Below are 27,662 nucleotides of genomic sequence, written 5' to 3'. Positions count from 1 at the left end.
TACCCTAAAGTTCATTTAGGAATATTTACTGACAATTTTAGCTAACAGATATTGTATCTCATGCATCAATATTGTTCTGTATCCTGGCATATGTAAATACAGCTGTTGCCTTAGGGCAACCAGACCAAGTAGGTAAAGAGAAGAACTATGTAATGTTGGAGAGATAAGACGTTGTAGAATTGCTTTACCACTCAATACTTCATTCCTATCTCTAGATCCTAATAACTGTTCCAGTTATGCCTTTTAAATTCAACGTCAGGACATATTCATTTAATTGACTCAGCCAGTCTCTCAAATCGTTCTCATCACCTCTTTTAAGTAACATAATGCTTAAAATAGTGTGTTCAATGATATCATTATTAAGAACATATTAAGGAATATGATATATCTGTTTAGTATATTTTCTTGCTTATGGCCATACACTGGTAACAGTAAAGTGTGTATGTTGATCAGAAGAAATATAGCCTGGTGGAGAAATTTGATACCTTGTTTGCTAATTCCAAACTTTAATTGTATTTTCCATAGTTGCTTCTGAAACTGAATAAACAAAACAAAGAGTGAAAAAAATCTCAATTCTAAGCAATACCCATTTGCAGTCCCCTGCAGCTACTGATAGGAGTCATGCATTCCAGCAAAGTGCTGGTTCCTAAGCAATAAGGATTTTACACAGAGCCATCATAAGAAGATATCTTTCCTATTGGCAGGAGCTGAGAGCAGAGTCTCTAACCACATTAGTGGTTTCAACTGACTTGATGTTGAACCATGCACAGCCTGAGCATACTCATGCCTATTCCTTCCATGAATTCAGGTAACTAGTTGTCCAGATCTGACCTCAATATCTCCATAGTTTTCCAATGTCTTCTTAGCTGGCAGTTGGTCATTTTGCAGGGCATCTACATGAATTACCTTCATCCTTTCTGTAAATTACCAAAGAGACTTCCATAACTGAGTAACTCAAACAGGAGTGGAGTTTGTCATCTTGTTTGCTAGGACTTCCTTATCTCCTTTACTGTAAGGCCATTGGCTATAGCACAAGGGTCTACAGAGATCCAAATGCTATTCTCTGTGTAGGAGCCTAATTCCACCTGCACCTGCTGAATAAACTGTTCCCAGTTTCAGGTAGTGTGAACTGTATCTTTTCCTTCCCTAGTAAGGTTTTATGCTGTCTATCAAGTACACAGCAAACAGTTTCCAAAACAGCCATTCAACCTCAGTTTTAGAACACTAATGGGGACCAAACAGCATGATTAGCTTTGCTGGAAAGGAAACGTAGCCTTCAGATCATACTGGGTCAAGGAAGGGAGATCCTTCAAGGGCTGTATCACAGGACTCTGCAAGCAGTGAAGAAACTGGGCTTGGTATGTGTGAACTCATAATGAAATCCCCCTAGTCATGGTTCTGCATATATCAGCTCCATTTTATCAATGAGCGTAGCTGTGCTACTTTCTCTCTATTGGACTTTCTCCAACATTACCTGAAACATGATAGATATTTATGGTCTCAGAATTATCTGATATCTTTCAGTGGCAGGAACCATCTCCTTCAACACCCAATAACAAATTAGAAAGTGTCTTTCAAAGAAGCTATAAAAGTGGCTGTGTCAGGCTATTTTAGAGCTCAAAACACAAGAAGTTTTGGATGAATTAATTTCTGCCAAAGGGTTCAGTCTACATAACTTCTGACTGCAAGCACGCTTAAAATCTTATAAACTATTGAGTTATAATGTACTATTGAGAGTTCCTGAATAACTGCCTTTTGTTAATCTTTTTTCTGCTCATAACCCAATCACAATTTAGATTTCATTTTGGCAACCTTATATATAGTAGCCAGCAAAATTCCTAAGTGGGAAATGGGATTCATTAGAACCCAAATAGCCCTGCCAGATGCTTGGAATACTTTTAAATGGTGGGGTTGGAAAACTATAATTATTTCTAATATTTTCAGGGATAACCATTGCAGTGATGGCATGCATAGTTACTCAGAATTTCACAAACTGGGCTGAACCTTGATGTTTAGCAGGATTCTCCAGCCAGCCTTTCTTTGTCAATGGATGACTCCAGTCCTTAACTTGTCCTGTATTTATTTACATGAGGAGTCAACAATCATGACATCATCAGTGCAGCCCATGTATACAGTGTTCAGACACCTACAATACCAGATTAAGACTGTACTGGTGAAGTCAAATATCTTGGCTCAAGACCATAATGGTATAATGCACATCATTCATACATGTACAGCTGTGACACCTTTTGCTGGATTCAGGCTCCATCACAGACTTCCTTAACCCTTCCATTAAAATCTCATTCAGATACACAATTAAGAAATTGGTATCTGTTTTATTTCTTTTTAAGTGGAAGAGATGAAAAGTCATTGTCATCTTGTTTGTTTGGTAAAGAATTAAACACAAGAAGTTTAATAATTGAGGCAATTTGGTGAAAATATAAATATGAATTTTGGACTCTGATATAGGTGGGTTTCTGTCTTTCTACCTTAGAAACTGTAATATCAAGAAACTTCATTGTACTATATGCATCTGCAAACTATAATCATCACTTTTTTCATCTAAAAAATGTGGATGATAATATCCTTACTTTGCAAGCGTACTCAAAATATCAGAGAGAATTTCTGGAAAGTATGTTTTCCAATAGAGTAGATACTCCCCAAAAGTTTGTTATTGTTGATATCAATAAACTAAGGTAATATTTATATGGTATAAACTAGGATAGATTATTCAGAAATAATTACTTGGTGGATTGAGTTAAACAGCCAGTCAATTATTTTGTTACACAGATCTTAAAATGACAGGGTCAATTGGATGTTTTAATCGAATAGATTATAGATTCTGTTGGTATCTAGAACAACACAGTTAAATATTAACATTTTGTTGCTCATATTTTAATCCAAGTAGATGTATTTACTTCAATGATTTTCTTTGTTATCTAAACTGGTTATAAATCTGTGGCATTTTTATATTTTTATTACAACCTTATATAAATTAATATTTTGAAAGAGCACAGATATTTTTAAAAAATATAATATTTCTAGTGATTGATCATTTCTCCTTTTCTTCCTGGAGTTCAAAAAAATGATTAAAGTATTTTGGAATGAGGTCACATCATATCCGTATAACTTCCTGATATTGTTTTAAATAATTGATAAGAGAAAGAGTGATAAAGATTCAGCAAAGGAGAATCTTCTCCAAAATAATAATTAGATGGTTATCTGCCTGCTTTTAATTACATTTGAAATTTAGGTTTCACAATTAGTTCCAAGAGGAGGGAGTCTGTTTCTTGATCTCCTTCCTCTCACACACATTTTCTTACCTCCAGGCAGGCATGAGTGGCAACAATGGAGTAGCAAAAAATGTTGGTACCAAGGATTCTAGCCAGTTATACATGAATATGGTACAACACAGACATCTTCTAATTAGCAAAAGTAATTAAGAATAATCTTTTGCTCATACCCCATTTTCTCTGGCAACTGGTTGCTGACACTCCAGTAATCTTTTGGCTTGCTAGTAGCAAATTTTGACCTTTGTGTTTCTGCAGATTACTCTGCATACGAGACTCAGTGATGATAACAATTTACTCTCCTTTAGTGTCTGGGCATTACTCATTAAGCATATTGTTCCTCTTCATTCCTCTTGAGCAACTGTAGCATCTTCTACCCACGTAGGTTAATTCTTAATGACAGGGAAGAATCTGCTTCACACTCCTGACTCAGTACGTTTTAATAAAACCACGCTGGTAGCAAACTGATATTTCTGAGATAACTTCGATCATAGAATTTAAGATAATTTTCAATAATACTGTTTTTAAAATATTTTACAATTACTAGCAGGTAAATTTATACTCAATTTTATATCATAATTTTCAATTGCTAATTGATTTATGTTTTAAACTCTAACAATGTATTATATACACAAAATTCTAGTGAAATATCTAATGTCACTAAAAGTTATCTTAGCTGAAAATATAACAGGATTAACTCTAAACATAATAATATTTTTTAAAGGGGGCTTTTATGTTTGTATCACATTGTGATCCACTGTTTAATAAAGCAGAGAATTAAACATGAATGTACACAAATATGAAACAATGCGTCTAAAACTATAGTTCTTCTTTTTCACAACGCTAGTAATTTTATAGGGGTATAAACCAAAGAAAAGCAAAGAAGTAAAGAAAGAAAAGATATTTGGGAAACACAATTTTTCATTTAAAAAATTAAATTAAAAAGAAATACTGGGGAACAGAAACAGAAAAAATGAATTTATATCACTAGAACTGATTTCTTCCCGATACCGTTTTATCTCTTTCACTAAGGAAATAAATAATCTGTCACTTGATTTGGAAAGACTGATATAGAATTTTATATAAATAAAAAAGTCATAAACTACATATTCAGAGAAGTGCAGTTTAAATTCATTGTGTGAAAACCCAGGCTGTGTCACTCCTAAATTGGAAAACTCCAGAGGTTTTCTGTGTCTGAGAGCCACCATGTCGCCTCTGCCTTCCTTAGAATACCATCGGGCAGTCCTCTGATGGCAGGAAAGGCAACAGTCCATGGTCTACAGCACCCCCAGTTTCCCAGAGAAGGGGATCAGTTCTCCTTACCTCATCAGACTAAAGGGAAAAAGAATCACTTCACAGGTCCTTTCCTGGATGAAGAAAATGTCACACTGAAGTGGAATCTGGGTGGGTGGCAGGGTGGGAGACAGACACTATTTGCATAAGCAGTTACTGAACCTGATCTGCTATGGTAATTTCTTCTACAAATACACTAAAAGCATAAAATTCAGTCTCTGCCTTTATGACCTTACTTTCAAGAGAAAAGATACATCCACATCACACAAGTATTCAAGTTCTAAAATGGGCAATAGAGGAAAATGATATATATATTTTTGAAACAAAATATATATGAAAAATAAATTTAATCTGCCTTCAGATTAAATGTTTCTTAGTTTTCAGATTTCACCTACTTGAAGCGTAGTGACAAAGCTTTAGAAAAAGAAAGCTATTTTCTGATTTTTTGTGAAAGTTACTAAACGGAAACTACAGTATGCGTAATGACACCTATTTTGCTTTTATTATTGAGCAGTTAAGCCAAACCCATACTCTATTAATCAATCAGGTGAGCACGGAAGGAGTTGATCTCAGCAAGATCCTCTTTTCAGTCCTTCATCTGTTACTGTAAATAGGAGTCCACTAAGATTGCAGCACACTGCGTATGCAAAGAAGGGCTACCCCACTGTGTTTTTGTGTGGCTTCTTCACTTCCAAAGGGTGAAAAAAAGAAAGATCACCCTCTAAGCTATAATATAGCTCTTGGTATTCGGCACTGTGCAGCTTTTCAGATTCCTGAACAAGAAAGGGACATTTTATTAAGAACAGAAAATAAAAACTGGCTTTCAGTTTTGCCGGAAGTGAAAAGTGAGATTATTGATTTATAAAGTAGAAAAAGAATAATTCAATGCTAATGACCAAACTATGATTCAGAAATTAGATCAAATACTATTTTCAAATACTAATTATATTCAAATGAAATTTGCACTGTGATAAGCTAATACAAAAATGTATTTAATAGAAATATAATGTGTATAAAATATCATTGTAACAAATGAATAAGTACAATTTCTCCACCTTAACGCTTTTCTTCTGTGTCAGTATTTCCCAAAATACGGTTCCCGGGACTTCCCTGGTGGCACACTGGTTAAGAATCTGCCTGCCAATGCAGGGGACATGGGTTTGGGCCCTGGTCCAGGAAGATCCCACATGCCGCGGAGCAACTAAGCCTGTGTGCCACAACTAGTGAGCCTGTGCTCTGGAGCCCATGAACCACAACTACTGAGCCCACGTACCACAGCTACTGAAGCCTGTGCGCCTAGAGCCTGTGCTCCGCAACAAGAGAAGCCACTGCAATGAGAAGCCCGTGCACCGCAACAAAGAGCAGCCCCTGCTCGCCACAACTAGAGAAAGCCTGCACACAGCAACGAAAACCCAACGCAGCCAAAAATAAAATAAATGAATTTATATAAAAAAAGAACTATTAAAAAAAAATCTGCCTGCAAATGCAGGGGACACAGGTTCGATCCCTGGTCCGGGAAGATCCCACATGCCACAGAGCAACAAAGCCCGTGTGCCACAACTACTGAGCCTGCGCTCCGCAACTACTGAGCCCACGTTCCGCAACTACTGAAGCCTGCGTGCTCTAGGGCCTGCGTGTTACAACTACTGAAGCCCTCGCGCCTAAGCCCGTGCTCTGCAACAAGGGAAGCCACTGCAATTAGAAGTCCGCACACTGCAACAAAGAGTAGCCCTCTCTCGCCACAACTAGAGAAGCCTGCGAGGAGCAACGAAGACCCAACGCAGCCAAAAATGAAAAAAAATAAATTAAATTAAATAAATAAGGTTCCTAAGGGTACTTATTTCAAAGGAATTGCAGAAGTCATCATCTTTCTTTGAAAGAGAGGGAGGTGGAGTGAGGGAGGGAGAAAGGCAGAGAGAAAGAGAGAGAGAGAGAGAGAGAGAGAAGGAAAAAAGTAACCAATTAAAAAAGAGGAAAACTAAGGTTTGAGAATCAAACAATGTAGTCTATGAAGTTAGTGCTTTCCATGAAATATGACAAAATTTATAGTACCTTGGATGCTACTGTAGACATAGTAAGACCCCATAAATATTTCTTCTTTTCTTGACTTTAGTATGCCTTGACTTGTTTTTCCATGAAATACTGGTACTGGAGATGTTCCAGGGGATGTGTACACTGCCATCCAAAGAAAAGTGTTCTTTGTTCAGTAGACATGACCTCATCTATTTGCTTTATTTAATTCTCTATCCCTAATCCCAAGAAGTGGGCTTGGCACGTGGTAGTTGGCCAAAAAAATTGTTAAATGAATGAAATCTATTAAACTTAGAAAATTATGTGTAGTTAATTTCTTCTCTAGAAACACATATCATATATAGAATCAAGAATATAAATTACGTCTTTGAAAAATCAAGTGCCCAAGAAGCATATTTTTATTTTACATAATGTTCCAATTCTTAGTGTTTATATGACCTAGGTGATAAAACAGTTCATCTCAGAGGATTTCTCTTTATTTAGGATCATATTGTGATTCAGGATCCTTTTTACATAATGCTAAAGTACTCAACATGGAGGTAGAGCATGCAGACCTTCACCTTGTGTCCCCATTGCCTCTGAGGTGTCTGTTGTCTCTGTCTGTCCACTTGGCCTTCAGGTCCAGTGGGTCTCTGCTGCTCCTGTACAGTCTCTGGTCCTGTGCAGTGGCTGGTCCTGATTTCATATCAGGAGGGACATAGAAGTTGCAATTTAGGTGGAGGAGAAGTGGCAATGAACTTGAGACTGGATTTGCATAGCTAACACGTTTTTATTTGAATCGTGTTTATATGGCTAGGCTTTGAGGGAGCTTATGGAAATTATTATGGAGCCACTAACGACCTGCTCATGCACCTCTGCAGCCACTCCTCCATGTTGCTACTAATTCTCCACTGTGCTGGTGGCTCAGAATCTTTTTGTATTTCCTTGCCTTTGTTAATGCCTAGAAGTCTTTTGGGGAGCCTGTGATTCCATCTCTGTAGATTCATCATACTCTTCTCTGCAGTTTTGACACTTTGGTAAGTTTGAACAAAGTATTCTTGGCTGTTGTAATCTAAAGTATCTCACTCTAGACAAAGCAAGTAGAACTACCCTACTATTCATCATCTACTCTCTTAGGTTGTATTCACTTACCTTAAACTTAAGTTTGAATCTAATTTTAGAGAAAACCTCTATAATAGGAGGGAGCAAGTCCAATTGGTCACAAAGGGACTTTTTTATTTTTCAACCAAAATTGAACAATTCCTGTTGCTACTATCTTACAGCTGTTATTCAGACATTCTTCATATATGTCATTCTCTTTCTGCCAAAACAATATTCTTTGAGCTCCTAACACTCATTACTGATGTCTGACCCCCTGATTTTTATTTTTTCAGAGTGCTTTGATCATATCTAAATTATCTGACGTATGGAATCTTTGTCCTGCACAGCAGGTGCCTCTGAACTAGCTTGACATTGGCTCTAGGATTTCTTGCTTTGTCAAACCTGAAATTGATCTCTAAGATTCTTTACCAATTATTCCTACCACCTGACACCACCCTCTATTCTTTCATATATTTGAACTTAAAATACCTGTTCCAGCCAAAAACAAACATAAGAAACATCTTTTTTTTGCATTCATTATTATATGCTAGTAACTCAAACTTAGGCTCCTGTCATACTCTAATGCTTAGAACAATACCTGGTGCAGAGTAGGCTTTTAATAAATATTTCTTTAAAAAAGAAATGAGTGGCTGCATGAGTGAACAAATGGATGCCAAACATAAAATTGGGGCTTATTATAACAGAGGCTGTCTGATCTGGGAGCTTTGGGGTCAGTATAGAATATATAGTCAGTAGTGTTAGGAGAACTGGAGTTATGAATAGGATAAATCAACTAATCATGGAGGCATTTTCATACTTTGAAATCAGAAATTGTAACTAGATGTCGTTCTCTGAGGAACCTAAACTTAATTTGAAAAGCTTGGAGTCAGGTGTCCTATAAGCTATGTTATCTGAGAAGGGGCATACTAGGATGACAGGACTAGATAGGGAGGAAGGATGAGACTTAAGTTTGGGCTGGCTTGTCCATTTTTTCATTTTTGTGCATAATGCTACATCATTAAAAGTCAGATGCTACAGAATAAGGGCCATTTATCTAAAAATGAGATCTTACGTTTGGAGACGCAATATTTAGTCTTCAAACAATACTGCCCCTGAATAGAGAATAATCCATGATTTTTACATTAACTGTTATCTCCTATCCTTGAGCACCAAACACGCCAAACACTCATACTCCTGCCGTTTTTCCCCCTAATGATCAAAAGCCATGTTTACTGTGGATGATAATTTTGATGCTATCATAATGTGTGAAATAAACCAGATGCTCAAAACATAGGTGTACTCTTTTCTTAATTGATATAAATTAATCTTCACTTACCTCAAAATTTACCAGTATTTGTATAGTTTCTCTAATTCTTCTTAATTTCATGTATTCCTTTTCTTTCAGTGATTGACATAGACAGTGGACTGTCTTTTCTCTGATGAAAAATGAGGATCCAAGACAAAAACACTGCAGCCAAAAATTTGTAAAAAATATATTAGATACAGGACAGATTATGAAATATTAATAATAAAGTTCATTGCTTATTTTTTGACTATTTCAACCATGAGTTGTTCACACAATAAGATTTGCAAAAATAATTATAAAATCTCTTAATAATTACAATATTTTCCTATAAAATGTGGTTTTCAAAAATTAATTTTCTATCTTCTGTGTAGTACTTACTGAATTTTTCAAGTGATGAAGTTTGGTGTTTTGGGGTATTTAAAATTATTTTATTTAAAGAAATTGGAGCATGTATTCACTTATCATGTAGTTTTCTTTAAAAAAATCAGAATTTTACTAGTTTCAAACATAAAATAGAATAAAACATCTATGAAAAGTTCTATATTTGTGTGATTCAAACATTATAGTTAAAACAGAAATTTTGCCTTATTCCAGAAAATATATTTTATAAACAGGAAAACAATATCATATTTTGAATATGAACTAAATCAAAACTCTATCAGGTAACTTAATAGCTAAAAATATTTCTCCAAAATTGGTTAAATTTTAGAAAGCTACCTTATGATTAAAAAAATAAAAACTGTTTTATCTGGGATAACGAGACAAGAATGTTAATAGGAAGAATGGAATGTAAAAAAAATGTAAATATTGCACAGTAGAGCTTTTGACTTAATGTTTATAACCTCTCTATGGCCACTGAATACATAGGATTGAAAAAAGTCTAAAATATGAATTTTTAAAATATTCTTTGTGATAAGCTGAAAGAAAGAGAACTATAGTTGATTTTACCAGTCCAGGGCTATGACTATCACATTCTTTTATCATATTCGCTGTCTGGAGAATAAAGAGCACATTTATTTTGTATAGGCCTGGCCTCATGAATAGATGGAGTAGGTGATATGAGTTAAGGGATTTTGAGGCAGGTCAATGCCCAGAAAATACTCTCCTCAAATCTAGGTGCTACCCATTGAATCTTGTAAGTTCTCTTCTATGAGATTCTCCTATAAAACATAAACATTTATAGAATTTTTTATTTATTACTAGTAGTACAAATAATGATTATTATGATGACAATGGCTAACACTTTTATAGTGTTCACTATGCGCTAGGCGCTGTTCTAAGCACTTTATATATATGAATTTAATTATGACAATAAATCTAGGAGGAGATACTATTATATTCCCAGTTTTACAGACATGAAAGCGGAAATACAGAGATATTAACTTGTCCAAGGTCACACACCTATTATTAAAAAAGCCAGAATATATTATACAAAATCCCTCCACGGTGTCAGGGACCACTCAGAGTCACATTTCTCCTAAGGGAAATAACACAATGAACCACACTATGGACATATTAGGTGCCTAGATGAGGAAAGATATATATATGAGGGAGGGAGATATGAAATATAAATAAAAATGGTACACCACTGATGAAGAAAACTAAAATGATTCAAGAAAAGAAGAAAGTTTTAATGACAAATTTTAGCTACTCCAGGAATTTTATTTACAGCTTTAGTTTTAAACACTTTTGGATTGAATTTAAATAAAATATTGTTTGTTAGAAATCTCTCTTTACTCATCAAACAAAAATGAAACGTTAATGCCTTTATTGTTCCCTATTTATATTTAAAACTTGGATCTCTAACTTCCAAAGTGTTTATCATGTGTGTTGATCAAAATTCCTTCTAATGATTAAATACCCTTCTTATTTAAAAAGTAAGCAAATATTTTTGCTGTGGCTTCTGAGAATCTTGCTACAGGTGTGTCATGAATCCTTTGGCAAGCTTTAGTTCTCTGCCATGCTAAAACATATTTAACTACAAAATCTCTCTTTCTAAAATACCAGTCAAGATTTCCTAGATGGCTCTACCCAGGAGCACCCTTTGGAAACTGGTTCTAAAAGGAAATTCAGACCAAAGTAAAACTGGTTGGTTTTTTAAAATCAGCTTCTAACTTGGGCTGTCTAAAAAAATGTTCATTTAGCAGAGATTTATAGTGACTTACTCTCCATAAATTCATTCATTTATTGTCCTTCCATTTGTATGGTCAACATCAGATGGCAATATAAAAAGGGTCAAAGATATTTTAGAGATTGATAATTTTCAGATAATAATAGCTAATATACATTGAACAGTTACCATGCTCCAGGTATTAACTTTATTACAAAAGATAGGCACTATTACTACTGCCATTTTATGAGTGAAGAACCCCAGGTAAAAAGAGGTTAAGCTACTCAGCCAAGTTCACATAGTTGGTCAGGAGCAGAGCTGGGGTTCTAACTCAGATGGTCTGAGGCAGAATCCACATCCCTAACTTCCTCTGCATCATGGAGATAAATAATTGTGAACAATTACTTAAATGGGTTCAGTAGAACTATGCCAAGGTCTTAGGAAATTAATGAAATTTAGTAAGGTTTTACAATAAGTCTCCAGTTCAACCCTGTTAGTATTAGCAAATATGTCATATCAGGATAAAATAGTAATAATGAAGTGTAAAAAAATCGATAAAAAATTGAATGCACATCAAGTTTTTGTTGTTCCTAGCAACTACTAGTATGTATAACCACCACCACAGTCAAGATATAGAATACATCCATAATGCCAAGTTTTCTTCATGACCTTTTACAGTCAATACCCACCTCTGTTAGTCAACCATTGCTTTGATTTCTAGTACTACCAGATTAGTTTTCCCTGGTATTGAATTTCATATAAAAGACATCATATAGTATGCATTACCTTGTGTCTGCCTTCTTTTACCTAACATGACATTTTTGAGTTTCTTCTGTTCCTCATATATTTCCTTCCCTTCTCTTTCCTTTGCTTTTCTTTTAGTTGATGAGTAGAATTCCATTACATGAACATACTACCCTTTGTTGTCCTAGCTCTTGAGTGTGGGCATGCAAGCTTGGCCAATCAGATGTTCCCTCTCAGGACATAAAATTCAGCTGAGCTACCACAAAGATGCTGTCAAAAGAGAGATTATTCACAGCAGCAGCAATGAGAGAGTTCAGAGGCAGCAAGAATCCAGTAATAATGATTAAAGTGAAATTCTAAATACACAGTTTCAATTGTGTGATCTTACCTACAATTCTTGGTACCCAGGTTTCCTTTGTTCTGGTCCATTTTCCTAAACAACTCCAGCCTTCCCATGATTTCTCAGAGCTTTTTTATATAGTTCCAATTAAGTTTCTGCTTAATGTATCAGAATTCCTTGCTATTTCTTGCCACCAAGAACCTTTATTGGTCAATTCATTTCCTTCACTATTTTAAGATTACATGTCCAACACCTTAATTTTACACATAGTCTGAAGTAACAAAAGTTTAAAAGCTCTGATCGTAGTAATTGAAGTAGTTACTGACAAGGTAGTTAAATTTCCTTGTCACTGCATCAATGATTGCTTTTAATTCAGAAAGGTATCAAAGTTCAGGATCATGAATTTTATTATGTATTTATTTATTTATTCATTCATCAAAAAATAAGTACAAAATTAGTGATATACAAAAAGATTCACTGCATGTTTTGGGGTAAAAACTAATATACATATAATCACATTATGCAAAAACCATTTGTGCACATTTTGTACATATATTGAAATGCTGTTTTCCAAAATAAAAACAATATTTGTATAGGATACAGATAATTTTAAAAATCAATTATTATATTTTTTTGTTTTCCACAATAAACAAACATTTCTTTAAAATTAGAAAAAAAAGGTTTTATAAAACTAAGTGGGTGCCATGATCCCTTGATAATTTAAATAAGTAAGCTATGTTGTATCATTGTATGTAATATATTTTAGCTAGAGAGAAGCGGGGGAGAGAGAGAGAGAGAGAGAGGAACAAAAAAATGAGACAAAGTGATTTTTTAAAATACAGACAAAGCATACCATAGAAGCATTCTTAGAAGGAAATGATCCTTCTTTCTGGAGTAGAAAAGAAGCATCAGAGAGAAGGAAATATTTTCATTCTTCCTGGAAGAAGGTAAAGTGAAATTACGTGTTTTCAGGGAATGGTGTGTTGCTAGAGTGTTAGATATGTTGGAAGAAGTGGAAAAAATAGTAGACTGGCAAAGAAAATTAACAAGTTATTGCCTTAGAAAGATCACTCTCTAATTTTCTTTCCCAATCTTCCAAAAAGAAATCTGTTTGTTTCTAAGTTGCATTAAAATCTCTTAAACGAGATGAGTCTTTTTTTTTAACAAAGCAAGAGCAGCTTTTGACACATAACAGTTTCTAGAGAGAATTTTCTTGAATTCCAATGATTTTATTTTGACAGTTAACTTCTATTAATGACAATTGGATTGAGTACATGTTTCTTTGAAAATAAATTTACTGAAATTCAAAAAATTACTGATGTAAGTTATTGCTGTAAGAACATGGTTAAATAACAGCATGGGCAGTACTGAGATTTGGTAAAATAGCAAAGGCATTGTGATATCAGCTGTGATTTGGGAATTTAAAATGAATTTAAAATGAAGTAACTGAACAACTTGAGGTTTTGAATTAGAAAACTATATCCCCAGATTTATTTAGGCAGTTCAATTTCTTTAAATTAAGTCATATATTTTAAATAAGTGTTCAATTTTCCTCCTTCATAATCATAATTATGATTGAAGATGTGTGGTGTAGTAGAAAGAGGAGTCATGGACTCAAGGTCTCTATTCTCTCTGAATATTTCTGAATATTTATCAAGCTTAGTTCTGCCCTTCACTATGAAACTTTCAATAAGTCCCTCAACATCTTATAATTTCTTCTTCCCTTCAGACTTTCACTTTTCTTTCAAAGGATCCCTTTAAAAGCTTAGTGATAAATGAAGTCACTTGGATCTGTGTCATTTAATTTTCAGGCCATGTTCCAAAATTTACAAGATTCTGTGATGGTGAGGATGGAGGGGTTAGCAACAAAGATAAACAACTTTTCTTTTCCACCTCCTCCACACCCTTTCAACCTGAACAGTTCCACTATTTATGCATTTTAAAGATTTTATTAGATGAAAGCGTCCTGGAATTAAATTTGAAAGTTTGGGATTAGACATTTCCAAAACTTAGCCAACTTAAAAAAGGGTGGTGGGGGGGAGTATGTTCTATTGATTCCATGTCTCTGTTCATACTATTTTCAACTATTAAATCCAATAAAATATGTCTGTTCTGTTGATGTAATTAGGGTAATGTATTATAAAATTTGAATGATTGCAACACAAATACTCACCCTTAAAATGCATAGGTCACTTCTTTAGAAAAAAAGATGCTACAGGTCACCATAAACTGTTTTGTGGATATCACAATTTGTTCCTTGGAAATGATTTCAGAGCTGTCTAGTTAAATACACTCTTCACTAAAATCAGAGACAAATGGTGTATAGTTTATACCAAAAGGTTTTTTTGTTTTTTTCTCAGATATTTTATGTAGGACAAAATAATCTCATTCAAAATCTCACCATCAGTAATATGAAGCAATTGAAACAGATTCAGATTCATTTTACAGAGGTTTTTAAAAAATAATAAAATGTACTCTGGCATATCTGCAGAACAAATCTATTTAAACTCAATAGGGCACTTATCTCTTTTTTTTTCCCAAGGCAATATCCTTGGATACTGAGTAGAGTACTGTATAGCAATTACCGTCATATTAAAATGACAAAATTTAGCTTCTAAAAGTGTTAGAGGACTTGGATAAGAAAGAAAAAAAGATTTAAAAACACACAGACACACAATGCAAAGCCATTAACCATTCATTTCTGAACACAGGAGAATTTAAAGATGCACTAAAGAATCTGGGTGTAGGTTTTACCGTCATTTATGACAGGTGTCTAAGGAAATAGCAAGATTTTGATTTAACCTTTGCATGGATAATAAGACTTTTTGGATAAAAAATATATTTATGAAATGTAACTATTTAGTAAAATAAATGTTTTCTAATATACTTTATTATTAAAGTTTTTAAATTATCAAAAAAATGAGAAGATGGTACAAATACCCCCTCACTGAATTTCCCTATCATTAACGTCTTACATTAGTATGTACGTTTGTTATAATTAATGAACCAATATTGATACACTACTACTTCCTACTTTATTCAGATTACCTGAGTGTTTATGTAAAGTCTTTTTCTGTTCCAAGGTACTGCACTACATTTACTTGTTATGTCCCCTTAGGTTTTTCTTGGTTGTGGGTATTCCTCAGACTTGCCTGTTTTTGAATGTGACTTTGTAGAATTTTGCAAGATTCCCTCTACTGGAATTTTTTTGATGTTTTTCTCATGGTCAGACTGGATTTACGATTTATTGGAAAGAAGACCACAACTGTAAAGTATCATTTTTGTCACATAATATCGAGTACATACTATCAACATGATTTATCATTGTTGATACTGACCTTGATCACCTGGTTGTGATAGTGTTTGTCAGAGTTCTCCACTGCAAGGTGGCTCTTTTTCTTCCCATATTTTCATACTGTATTCTTTGGAAGGAATTCACCACGCACAGCTCACACTTAAAGAGTGGGGATGCATGAATCTCCTCCATGAGGGTGAAGTATCTACATAAATTATATGAAATTTTTCTACTAGAGAGATTTGTCTTTTCCAGTTATTTATTTATAAGATTATTTATTCATATCAGTATGAACTCATACATACTTGTCTTACACTTTGAGTTATAATCCAATACTATTTTATCTTATTGCTTAAACTGTTCCAGTTTTGGCCACTGGGACCTCCAATTAACCCTTATTTCCCTTTGATGTAATCCCATAAATGTAGGTATTCTTTTCTTATTGAGTATTTCCTTACTTTCTGACAATGGGAGATGCTCCAGGTTCATTTTGTATAGTTCCTGCCCCAGTTCTAGAATCAGACATTTCTCCAAGAAGCTCTAGCTCCTCTTTTTGAAAAATAATAATAAAAACCAAGATATGTGCATTGATATCCACATTGCTACTGGATTTTGATAGTGTTTCCAGGCTCTCTTACTTGATGCAGCAAGGAAATATATGTGTATATACTAATCTGTATATATACACATATCTATAAGTATTTTATATGTAAATATATACATCTATATTAAGCTAACTGTGAGTTCATAGCATCTCCAACTATAACCCATGACCCCACCATCATTTAGCCCCCTCTCCTTACTTATCTGCAAACTCTCAATCAAACTGTGAGAAACCTGGCTCCCACAATCTGCCATCCACTTACTTAGCTGTTCATTTCCAGTATACATGTACAGTAGTGACAGAATTGTTAACTTCTGTACCCTGGAAACAACCTTCTCAACCACAGTACAATGCTTATCTGCAAATTCTTTGCCTTCAGTCTTACAGATTCCACTCGTTTCCAAAGTTTCTCTAGGGCTGCATCTTTTCCCCTATCCATTTCGGTTAGATTGTTTAATGCATTTGTAATACAGCTAGATTGTTCTGTCACATTCTGAATTCCATTCTGTAATCTTCTCTCTCCTAAAGGATTTTTAAAACTTTGCATACAAGAGCAGCCCTGGATTCTGTAAAGAAGTGAAGTCATTTTAAAATATATTCAAAATATTCAGAGAGACTTATTACTGGTCCTTTTTAATAAATATTATTAGTTTACTATGGGAAAGGTAACAATCTCCTTAATAAACTGAGTTATTAAAGTTCTATTAATACATACATATTGTTAGATTAAATGTAATGATGTCCAAATATAGAATTTAAATAGTATTAATGATATAGAATTCTGAAAATGTTAGTCTGCTACATGGTTAGCATGTAAAGCATTAAATAGAGTGTAACAGTAATTATTTATATTTAAAAATACTTGTTCACTTCTCCAAAGACATATAATAACACACTGGGGAATATTTCTATTAAAATACAAATTGAAATAATAGTAAGTATAATCACTTTATTTTATACTATCACATAATAAACCTAAATTGGGAGTCAGTGACATATAAAAAGTAACCATGGTTTTTCAATCCTTTCTATTTCTTTGTGTTCTGAGGGAAACTAAAGTGTGTTTAAGACTGACATGTTTCATGATCTTTTAATCTCGTGCTGTAGGGATGGGTTTCCTATGGTGATGGTTGCTAAATTGAGAGGCATGGTTTACTTTTAGGACCCCACTGATTTTTCCACATCTGTTTTATGTGTCATAATGACTAAAGCAATACTTTGTTTGCAAAAGGGTGAATTAAGAGCCATGGCAAAATTTACAGTAATAAAATGTTGACCTGAAATAAAAAGCTCTTAGAATTCCTATCAATACTTAGAACAATTCCCGGACTATACTAGGAGTTCAATAAATACTATTGAAAAAAAAATACAATTAAATATATAACAAATTACTTAATTAACTGAATACTTACATTAGATAAGATTATGAATGTAAATATACTGAGATCTAAAATTAGTGAAGAAACAGACATTGTTTACAATTACTTTCTAAACCAAATGAGTAAAGGGTAAAAAAGTATAATTCAAGTTTTTGACTCTATGCCTGTCAATGTAATATCTCTTCTGAATGATTCAGAGAAAGATAAAAAGAGCAACTCTTAAGAGGTCTTGTGACCTGTGGACCTTGTCTTCCCTTGGGAGGATAGCCATATATTTGACTGATCATCAGTTTAACAGTTAATTCCAGGAGGCTTCTTTCCTGAAAAAGTGGTACCGTTACCTCTAGGCCTCTCAATGCTCATTCTCATTGCATCAGGAGAAGTAAAATAACTAGTTAGTAAGTTTGGAAGAAGATATTGGTCATGGAACCCTTCCTCTGTCTTGCTAGAATAATATGCCCACAGTGATGAGACTGTTTCTTTCTTCTCTAGGGACAGGCTCTGTTCCTGGCAGTAGAGACCTACCTAGGCCCAGTTCTGACAATTCTAAGAAGGTAAATATGTTAAATTCCAAACTTTGTATTAGAAACTACAATTTTCCATAAACAGAAGCCCTGCAATCTTACCTGAATATAATAAATAATTACACCCCACCCCTTTTTTGAAATACTTTCCTCATGTGGCTTTCAAGGAACCAGTTTTTCTTCCTATTTTTCTCTTCCTCTATCATGAAATTTTTATGGGTACTGTAAAAAATATATAAAAAATGCATAAAACACATATATGCAGTTTAACAGTTAAAAATGCCTAACCTATAAAATATTGGTTCAAGTTACTGATTTACTATATATATATATATATGTGTATATATATATTTTGTGTCGATATAGATAGATAGAGATATATGAACTTCCTGCTTTGTCTCAATGTTATATTAGCAAGATTGATCTATGTTTAGTTATTTTTTTATGTAGCAGTATCTTGTGCATTTTCATCTCAGAATATTTTTTAAAATTGTACTTTCAAGCTGCTGATAAATAGAAACACAGGTTATTTAATCTTGCATATATATTTTGTATCCAGAAACCTTGTTATCAACTCTTATTAACTCCAATATTTTATTTGGAGATTCTCATGGCTTTTCTTTTTATACAATAATATAATTTAAGAAAATTGACAGTTACATTTCTTTCTTCCTTATCCATATATTGTTTATTTCTTTGTCTTACCTTATTGTACTGGCTAGGACTTCCAGTAACAGATAATATGGAGGCATTTTCTCTCAGAGGGAAAGCTTTCAATATTTCACAACTAGGTGTGGTGATTATGTTAAACTTTTATAGATGTACTTTATCAAACTTCCTTTCCAATACATAGTTTGCTAGGAGTTTTTATAATGAATAAATGTGAAATTTTTGTATTCTATATTTGTATCTCTCTGTTCACATACTTTTTCTTTATTAGATATAAATCTTGTGAGTACATAAACTGACTAAACCAATTTCACTTTTCTAGGATAAAACCATTAATTATTTCTTCACATGTTGATTATCAAATTAACAAGTATTTTGTTTGCAATCTTTACATCTATGTTCATTAGAATAACAGGTTGTGATTTTGCTTTCTGTGCTCTTCTAAGTCATTGCTATTAGAATATTATTAGAATAATATTGCTATTAGAATATTGCTATTAGAATATTATTGGCTCAACAAATTGCTATTAGAATATTATTGGCTCAACAAATAGGATGGAAAGTGTACCTTCTTTTGCCATTCTCCAAAAAAGTGTACGGTAAGAGTTGAATTCTTTTCTTAAATATTTGGTAAGACTGAAACTGAACATCGACTACTTTCTGTGGGAAAAAAAATTAATTAATTTAAATTAATTATGATTTGATATTTCTGGTCTTCTATTTCTCCTTACATCATTTTTAGTAAGTTATATATTTTCATATCCATACATTTCAAAAATATTTTACATAATTTTTGGCAAATATGTGTTCAAAATATTCTTTCATTAACTTGGTTTGATATCTATATCATCCGAGAATCCTTTTCCTTGTTACTGGCAATTTGTACAAATACTTATTTTTATGGATCAGTTTACGAATTTGGTTCTTTTTTTAAAATTAAAACCATAAATAAAACTGTTATTAAAACTTAATAACAGCCTAATCGCATCTCTTGAGCAACCGATATTTTAGAGAGCCAGTTGAACAAATTAAATTTTAACAAAACACGATCATATAATATATAATAAAAATTTGCAGACAAAAGTGTTATTACCTAAACATAAATATGTGAAAATAGATATTTATTTGAAATAGATTTTTCTGTATTATTAAATTTTTTATTACATAAATGTTATTATAATTTAAGCAGGACTAAACAGTGGCAATTAGGATACAGTAAATAAATAATATGTGTGAGTAAAATATAACAATATTTTATAATGTTTCTGTCCTCTAAAAGAGAAATTCATTTAACTTCTTCTTTAAACCCTTTATTGAATATTAAATTTATAACCTATGTTATTGTATATTCTTAAGTACATAAATGTAAAACTTTTTAAAAAGAGAATGTAAATACAATAGGAATAATCAAATAACTATTGTCTGTATTTAATAAAAAATATAAATATGATAAGTTTTTGTCTCATAATACAGTAAAATATTTTTTTTAATAAATTTATTTATTTATTTATTTTTGGCTGAGTTGGGTCCTTGTTGCTGTGTGCGCAGGCTTTCTCTAGTTGCAGGGAGCCGGGGCTACTCTTCGTTGCAGTGTGCTGGCTTCTCATTGCTGTGGCTTCTTGTTGCAGAGCATGGGCTCTAGGCGCTCGGGCTTCAGTAGTTGTGGCATGCGGGCTTAGTTGATCAACGGCATGTGGGATCTTCGTGGACCAGGGCTCGAACCTGTGTCCCCTGCATTGGCAGGCAGACTCTTAACCACTGCTCCACCAGGGAAGCCCCAGTTAAATATTTTTACTTTTTATTTTATTTTCCCAAAATACCTCTCTGAACTGCCTGCAACTTTTAGAACCACCTTCTTCTTATCCGCCTCACCCCCTCCCTCCTCCTCCTCCTTCTCCTCTTCATCCTTCTTCTTTTTCTCCTCCTCCTCCTCCTCCTTCTCCTTCTCCTTCTTCTTTGTCTTCTTCTTCTTCTTCTCCTTCTCCTCCTCCTCCTCGCTCCCCTCCCTCTTCCTCTTCTTCTATTTTGATATATTGGTAAACCTGAATAAAGTCAAAGGTAGAATTGTGCCTGACCTGTAGTTCTGTTGTTATAAAGCCCACATTACACTGATTCCTAGTGTCACTGTATTATGATGACACTAGCTATATATCTACTTGATTAAAGTGTTTAAAAGTGGAATACCAAGGTTTTTACTTACCAGCAACTGTAGGTTTTTAGATCTGCAGGAATCAGTTTCCAGATCTCCAAAAATGCCATCCACTTATATCTACAGACTTGTTTTGTAGATCAGCTGTTTGTCAGTTAGGTTCTTTCCACCTTAAATTCATCAAATAGACTATATCTAAAATGTTCATCATTTTAAATATTCAGATGCATATTGCATGTCAAGTTAAACATCTCAGAGAAAATGGTTTCAAAGCACTGAGATAATTTGAACTTGTGAAATCAAAGTTGGATTCCAAATAAGTAACAGTTTTAGTTTAAAAAGTGAGAAAGTCCTTTCACTTTGTTGTTGATTTGAACTGAATTATGAAGCAGAAATATTTCAATAAATTAGTTGTTTTATTCACTGTATGAGATTTTGCCAAAACATACTCATAACATAGAACAACTCAGGAACAGTTAAAGATATTTTCTAGGCTCATTGTGGCCTTGTCAAAGATCATTAAACCATTCTTAAATCACAGGTCTTAGGAAACCAGGCAGTGGATTGTATTTGGCCCAACCCTCATTCTAGATGGTGAATGTAAATAGAGAAGATGTGCTATCCAAAAGCTTAGTCCAGTGGGATTAAAAGAATGAGAGGTTTTGAATAGAAGAAGGATACACTGTAGGAGACTGAAAAATGTTATGAAACATGGGGAAAAATTAGAAACAAGACTACATCTAGCTTGTGTAGGGACTGGGACCCATATAATATAATTCTAAACACTAAGAAAATTAAAATTAAGGTAACAGTTAAATAAAATGTGATATATCTACTTACCTTGAAAATCATGCTTCCATATTGACAGAATAGGAAAATACGATTTTTCTGTAAGTAAGCAAGATATAAAGACAGAATTTAATTATAATAATATGTATAGTTTTTTCTTGTGGTCTGGTAATGTTATTGATTAAGTAATTAAATAAATAAATACATTTAAGTTATTACATATTACATAAAATATAGTTGTCTTTATTTTAACAAAATTAATAATTATGTTATAATTTTTCACCTTTGGTTTCATTTAATAAAAAATGAAGATTTAAAAATAAAGTTTATTTATATTTGCATGTACCCATTTACAATCAATTTTAATGAAAACTAAATATAATCCAAATGAATCAACTCAAAAATCAATTTTAGTATATATTCAATTATTTTCTTGTTTATATATTTAAAATTATAAAAATTTAAAGAATACAGTTTAATTGAGATACATCACAATTTTAAAATGAAAATTAAATAAAACTGACATTTTAACTTTTTGAAAATTTAATTGTTTTTGAATGATTTTATACAAGTAAAACTTTTACAACTTTACCATTCATAATCCATTTGGTTGGATTATGTAAAATATTATTACATTGTAATAATATGTAAAAAGTTACTACATTTCAGGTAAGTAACACTCAACTTATATACAGACAACTTTAAGAGTAACATGAAGTAATACTGGAATACATTCTGCAGTTGCCAGGTACAATTTTGGTGTATCATATTAATGCATATTACTTTCAGAATCACTAATTGAAATAAAAGAAATCACTAACTGAAATAAAAGAAGCACGTTAAAAGGATCATACACCATGATCAAGTGGGGTTTATCCCAGGAATGCAAGGATTCTTCAATATATGCAAATCAATCAATGTGATACACCATATTAACAAATTGAAAGATAAAAACCATATGATAATCTCAATAGATGCAGAAAAAGCTTCTGACAAAATTCAAAACCCATTTATGAAAAAAACTCTCCAGAAAGTAGACATAAAGGGAACCTACCTCAACATAATAAAGGCCATATATGACAAACCCACAGCCAACATCATTCTCAATGGTAAAAAACTGACACCATTTCCACTAAGATCAGGAACAAGACAAGGTTGCACACTCTCAACACTATTATTCAACATAGTTTTGGAAGTTGTAGCCACAACAATCAGAAAAGAAAAAGAAATAAAAGGAATCCAAATCTGAAAAGAAGAAGTAAAACTGTCACTGTTTGCAGATGACATGACACTATGCATAGAGAATCCTAAAGATGCTACCAGAAAACTACTACAACTAATCAATGAATTTGGTAGAGTAGCAGGATACAAAATTAATGTACAGAAATCTCTTGTATTCCTATACACTAATGATGAAAAATCTGAAAGAGAAATTAAGGAAACACTCCCATTCACCATTGCAAGAAAAAGAATAAAATACCTAGGAATAAACCTACCTGAGACAAAAGACCTGTATGCAGAAAACTATAAGACACTGATGAAAGAAATTAAAGATGATACAAACAGATGGAGAGATATACCACATCCATGGATTGGAAGAATCAAGGTTGTGAAAATGACTATACTACCCAAAGCAATCTACAGATTCAATGCAATCCCTATCAAACTACCAATGGCAATTTTCACAGAACTAGAATCAAAAAATTTCACAATTTGTTTGGAAACACAAAAGACCCTGAATAGCAAAAGCAATCTTGAGAAAGAAAAGCAGAGCTGGAGGAATTAGGCTCCCTGACTTCAGACTATACTACAAAGCTACAGTAATCAAAACAGTATAGAACTGGTACAAAAATAGAAATATAGATCAGTGGAACAGGATAGAAAGCCCAGAGATAAACCCATGCACATATGGTCACCTTATCTTTAATAAAGGAGGCAAGAATATACAATGGAGAAAAGACAGCCTGTTGAACAAGTGGTGCTGGGAAAACTGGACAGCTACATGTAAAAGAATGAAATTAGAACACTCCCTAACACCATATAAAAAAATAAAATCAAAATGGATAAAAGACCTAAATGTAAGGGCAGACACTATAAAACTCTTAGAGGAAAACATAGGCAGAACACTCTATGACATAAATCACAGCAAGATCCTTTTTGACCCACCTCCTAGAGAAATGGAAATAAAAACAAGTGGGACCTAATGAAACTTAAAATCTTTTGCACAGCAAAGGAATCCATAAACAAGACAAAAAAGACAACCGTCAGAATGGGAGAAAACATTTGTAAATGAAGCAACTGACAAAGGATTAATCTCCAAAATATACAAGCAGCTCTTGCAGCTCAATATCAAAAAAAAAACAAACAAACAACCCAATCCAAAAATGGGCAGAAGACCAAAATAGACATTTTTCCAAAGAAGATAAACAGATTGCCAACAAACATATGAAAGATGCTCAGCATCAGTAATCATTAGAGAAATGCAAATCAAAACTACAATGAGGTATCACCTCACACCTGTCAGAATGGCCAGCATTAAAAAATCTACAAACAATAAATGCTGGAGAGGGTGTGGAGGATAGGGAACCCTCTTGCACTGTTGGTGGGAATGTAAATTGATACAGCCACTATGGAGAACAGTATGGAGGTTCCTTAAAAAACTAAAAATAGAACTACCATATGACCCAGCAATCCCACTGCTGGGCATATACCCTAAGAAAACCATAATTCAAAAAGATTCATGTACCACAATATTCGTTGTAGCACTATTTACAATAGCCAGGACGTTTAAGCAACCTAAGTGTCCATCAACAGATGAATGGATCAAGAAGATGTGACACATAAATACAATGGAGTATTACTCAGCCATAAAAAGAAATGAAATTGAACTATTTGTAGTGAGGTAGATGGACCTAGAGTCTGTCATACAGAGTGAAGTAAGTCAGAAAGAGAAAAACAAATACCATATGCTAACACATATATACGGAATCTAAAAAAAAAAGAAAAAGGTTCTGATGAACCTAGGGGCAGGACATGAATAAAGACACAGACGTAGAGAATGGACTTGAGGACACAGGGAGGGTAAGCTGGGACGTAGTAAGAGAGTAGTATTGACATATATACACTACCAAATGTAAAATAGCTAGCTAGTGGGAAGCAGCTGCACATCACAGGGAGATCAGCTAGGTGCTTTGTGACCACCTAGAAGGGTGGGTGGGAGATGCAAGAGGGAGGGGATATGGAGATATACATATACATAAAGCTGATTCACTTTGTTATACAGCAGAAACTGACACAACATTTTAAAGCAATTATACTCTATTAATAAAGATGTTAAAAAAAAAGCATTGTACACAAAATGCTTAGTATCTGAACCAAATGCACAATATATATTAACTAATATTAATTTTAGTAATTGTAGTAATAGTAGTAGTAGTTGATGACACAACTGCAAGATGATGAGTAAAATGTTTTTCTTATTTAAAGAGATAAAAATGATATATATTTAATCAAAAAAACACTTAAGATAAATATTTAAATGACTTACAGGGAAGAGAGTGTATCTCCAGCCATTTATCTGAAGTATTTTATTTGTATATGGACATCCATAAAACCATATGGCTCAATATTAGTTAAAAATGATGTGACAGATAATAAAATTATAAAACTTCTAATAAAAGATGCTTAGAAGTTATGACAAAAATCACATTATATACTCTGTGATCAAAAGTTAATATGTATATTAACCAAATGGTATACATAAACAAGTCTAAAGCTATAGAATCAGTTTCCTAATGTCCAAGTTGTATTACAACAGGCATTTTAGATCCTTATGATGAAAAGTTCTCATGATGGTACTCTTCTATAAGTTCAAGTTTCCTGTTTACAAGGAATGCAATTTAATTCATAATCAAGTATTTATTGAGAACCCACTTTTTTCTTAGAGTTCAACATGAATATTTTTTAGAATCAAGTTGAAATTTCCTTTTTATTTTTTTTCTTCAGCTTAAAATAAGAAATAACCATCAATATCCAAGAGACTAGACAATAAATGCTCTTCAACACACACACATATACACACATATCCTTGTAGTACAAGACTACATTGTACCTTTCTTAATGCTAAAATAACTTTTTATATTATTATTTTATATATTATTATTATATCTTATTTAAATATGAAATACTTTCCCCAAATAACTTTTCTTGCATTGAAATACTAATTCTTCTATTTCAAATATTTTACATGGAATGTCACTTCATAGATTTGGAGATATTTCAAAGTTGATATTTCAATAAACATCAAAATACTTTCAGAGCATCTTTCAAAGATTCTGCAAATACAAAAATAAATGGATTTTAGTTGGCTCTATAAAATGTGTTTTTCAGAACTTTTCATTTGGACCTTGTTTATGTACTTACATGATTGCACATGTGTGTATTTGTGTGTGTTTTAAATTTATGACACAGAGGGAGGACAAAGCTTAAAACACTTCTAGTCTGGAAAATAATGAATATATTGTCATTTTGAAATGTATGCCTTGGATCCACAAAAGTCTGAGGTTAGCATCTCAACCTAATTGACAGTATCTAGTAATACTTTTTTGACAAATCTCTTTTTAATTTTCATTTTCTCAGATAATATAAAATATTTGACAATATAAATATATTTGACAATAAAAACAGTATATTTTCATAAGAATTATTTTAAAATTCAATTAATTTCAGCAGAAACTATTTAAATAAATTATTCCATTTCATATATTCTCAAAAGTCACTACCAATTCACCAGCTACGTAAGCCTATCTCATTTAATTTGTGTAAATCACGATTATTTTTCTCAAGTTTAAGATTTTAGAAATAGTTGTATTTCATTCTCTGGTGACCAAAAAATCCACTTTTAAAAAATATTATCTTTCACATTTTCTAGACACCTTGATTACTGGAGGAGTGGACATTTATAGGCATAGAGACACTGTAAAGTGAACGATCACCTCTACTGGGCACGAAGTAAAGCACCAAACAGTACAAAAGTCAAACAGATTTTACCATGTAATTGGAATTCACCTTAGGGATGTGTACTTTTTCTTCTTGTCTCTTTGGATCTCTTGCTCTCTGGACCCATTTTTTTTTTTCCCTTTTGTTGCGGTACGCCGGCCTCTCACTGTTGTGGCCTCTCCCTTTGCGGAGCACAGGGTCCGGACGCGCAGGCTCAGCGGCCATGGCTCACGGGCCCAGCCGCTCCGCGGCATGTGGGATCTTCACGGATCGGGGCACGAACCCGTGTTACCTGCATCGACAGGTGGACTCTCAACCACTGTGCCACCAGGGAAGCCCTGGACCCTTTTTATATAGACTTACATTGAATAGTTCCTGAATTTTCTTTATGACTGAGCAACTCCTTTGGAATCAAGTTTCTACCTTCTTATATGTACACCGATATAGTGAAAACTTAACTTCACCACTACATTTGAGGTCAAATCATGTGCACAAGTTTGTTAGGAAACTAAATCTCAGGACGTTTTTATACTGCCATTCCTCTTTCTTTAGATTATATATGACTCAGTGGACTTGTCCCATTAAGAAAACTAGTGAAAATACTTCTTACAATTCCAGTGCTGCCCCACCCAGTGATCCAGTGTAGCAGAATCCATTAAAAAGAACAAGTCACAGACTTCCCTGGTGGCGCAGTGATTAAGAATCCGCCTGCCAATGCAGGGGACATGGATTCGATCCTTTGTCCGGGAAGATCCCACATGCTGCGGAGCAACTAAGGCCGTGTGCCAGAACTACTGAGCCTGCACTCTAGAGCCCTGCATGCTGCAACTACTGAGCCTACGCACCACAACTACTGAAACCTGCATGCTCCAGGGCTTGCATGCTGCAACTACTGAGGCCTGCACGCCTAGAACCTGTGCTCCACAACAGGAGAAGCCACCACAATGAGAAGCCTGCCCACTGCAACGAAGAGTAGCCCCTGCTCACTGCAACTAGAGAAAGCCCACATGCAGCAATGAAGACCCAATGCAGCCAAAACTAAAAAAAATTAAAATTAACAA

This window comes from Delphinapterus leucas, chromosome 4 (genome assembly GCF_059928025.1).
Source record: "Delphinapterus leucas isolate spDelLeu-1000000601 "Yukka" chromosome 4, BTC_Dleu_Yukka2, whole genome shotgun sequence".
Taxonomy (NCBI): domain Eukaryota; kingdom Metazoa; phylum Chordata; class Mammalia; order Artiodactyla; family Monodontidae; genus Delphinapterus; species Delphinapterus leucas.
Note: the sequence above shows the minus strand (reverse complement) of the source record.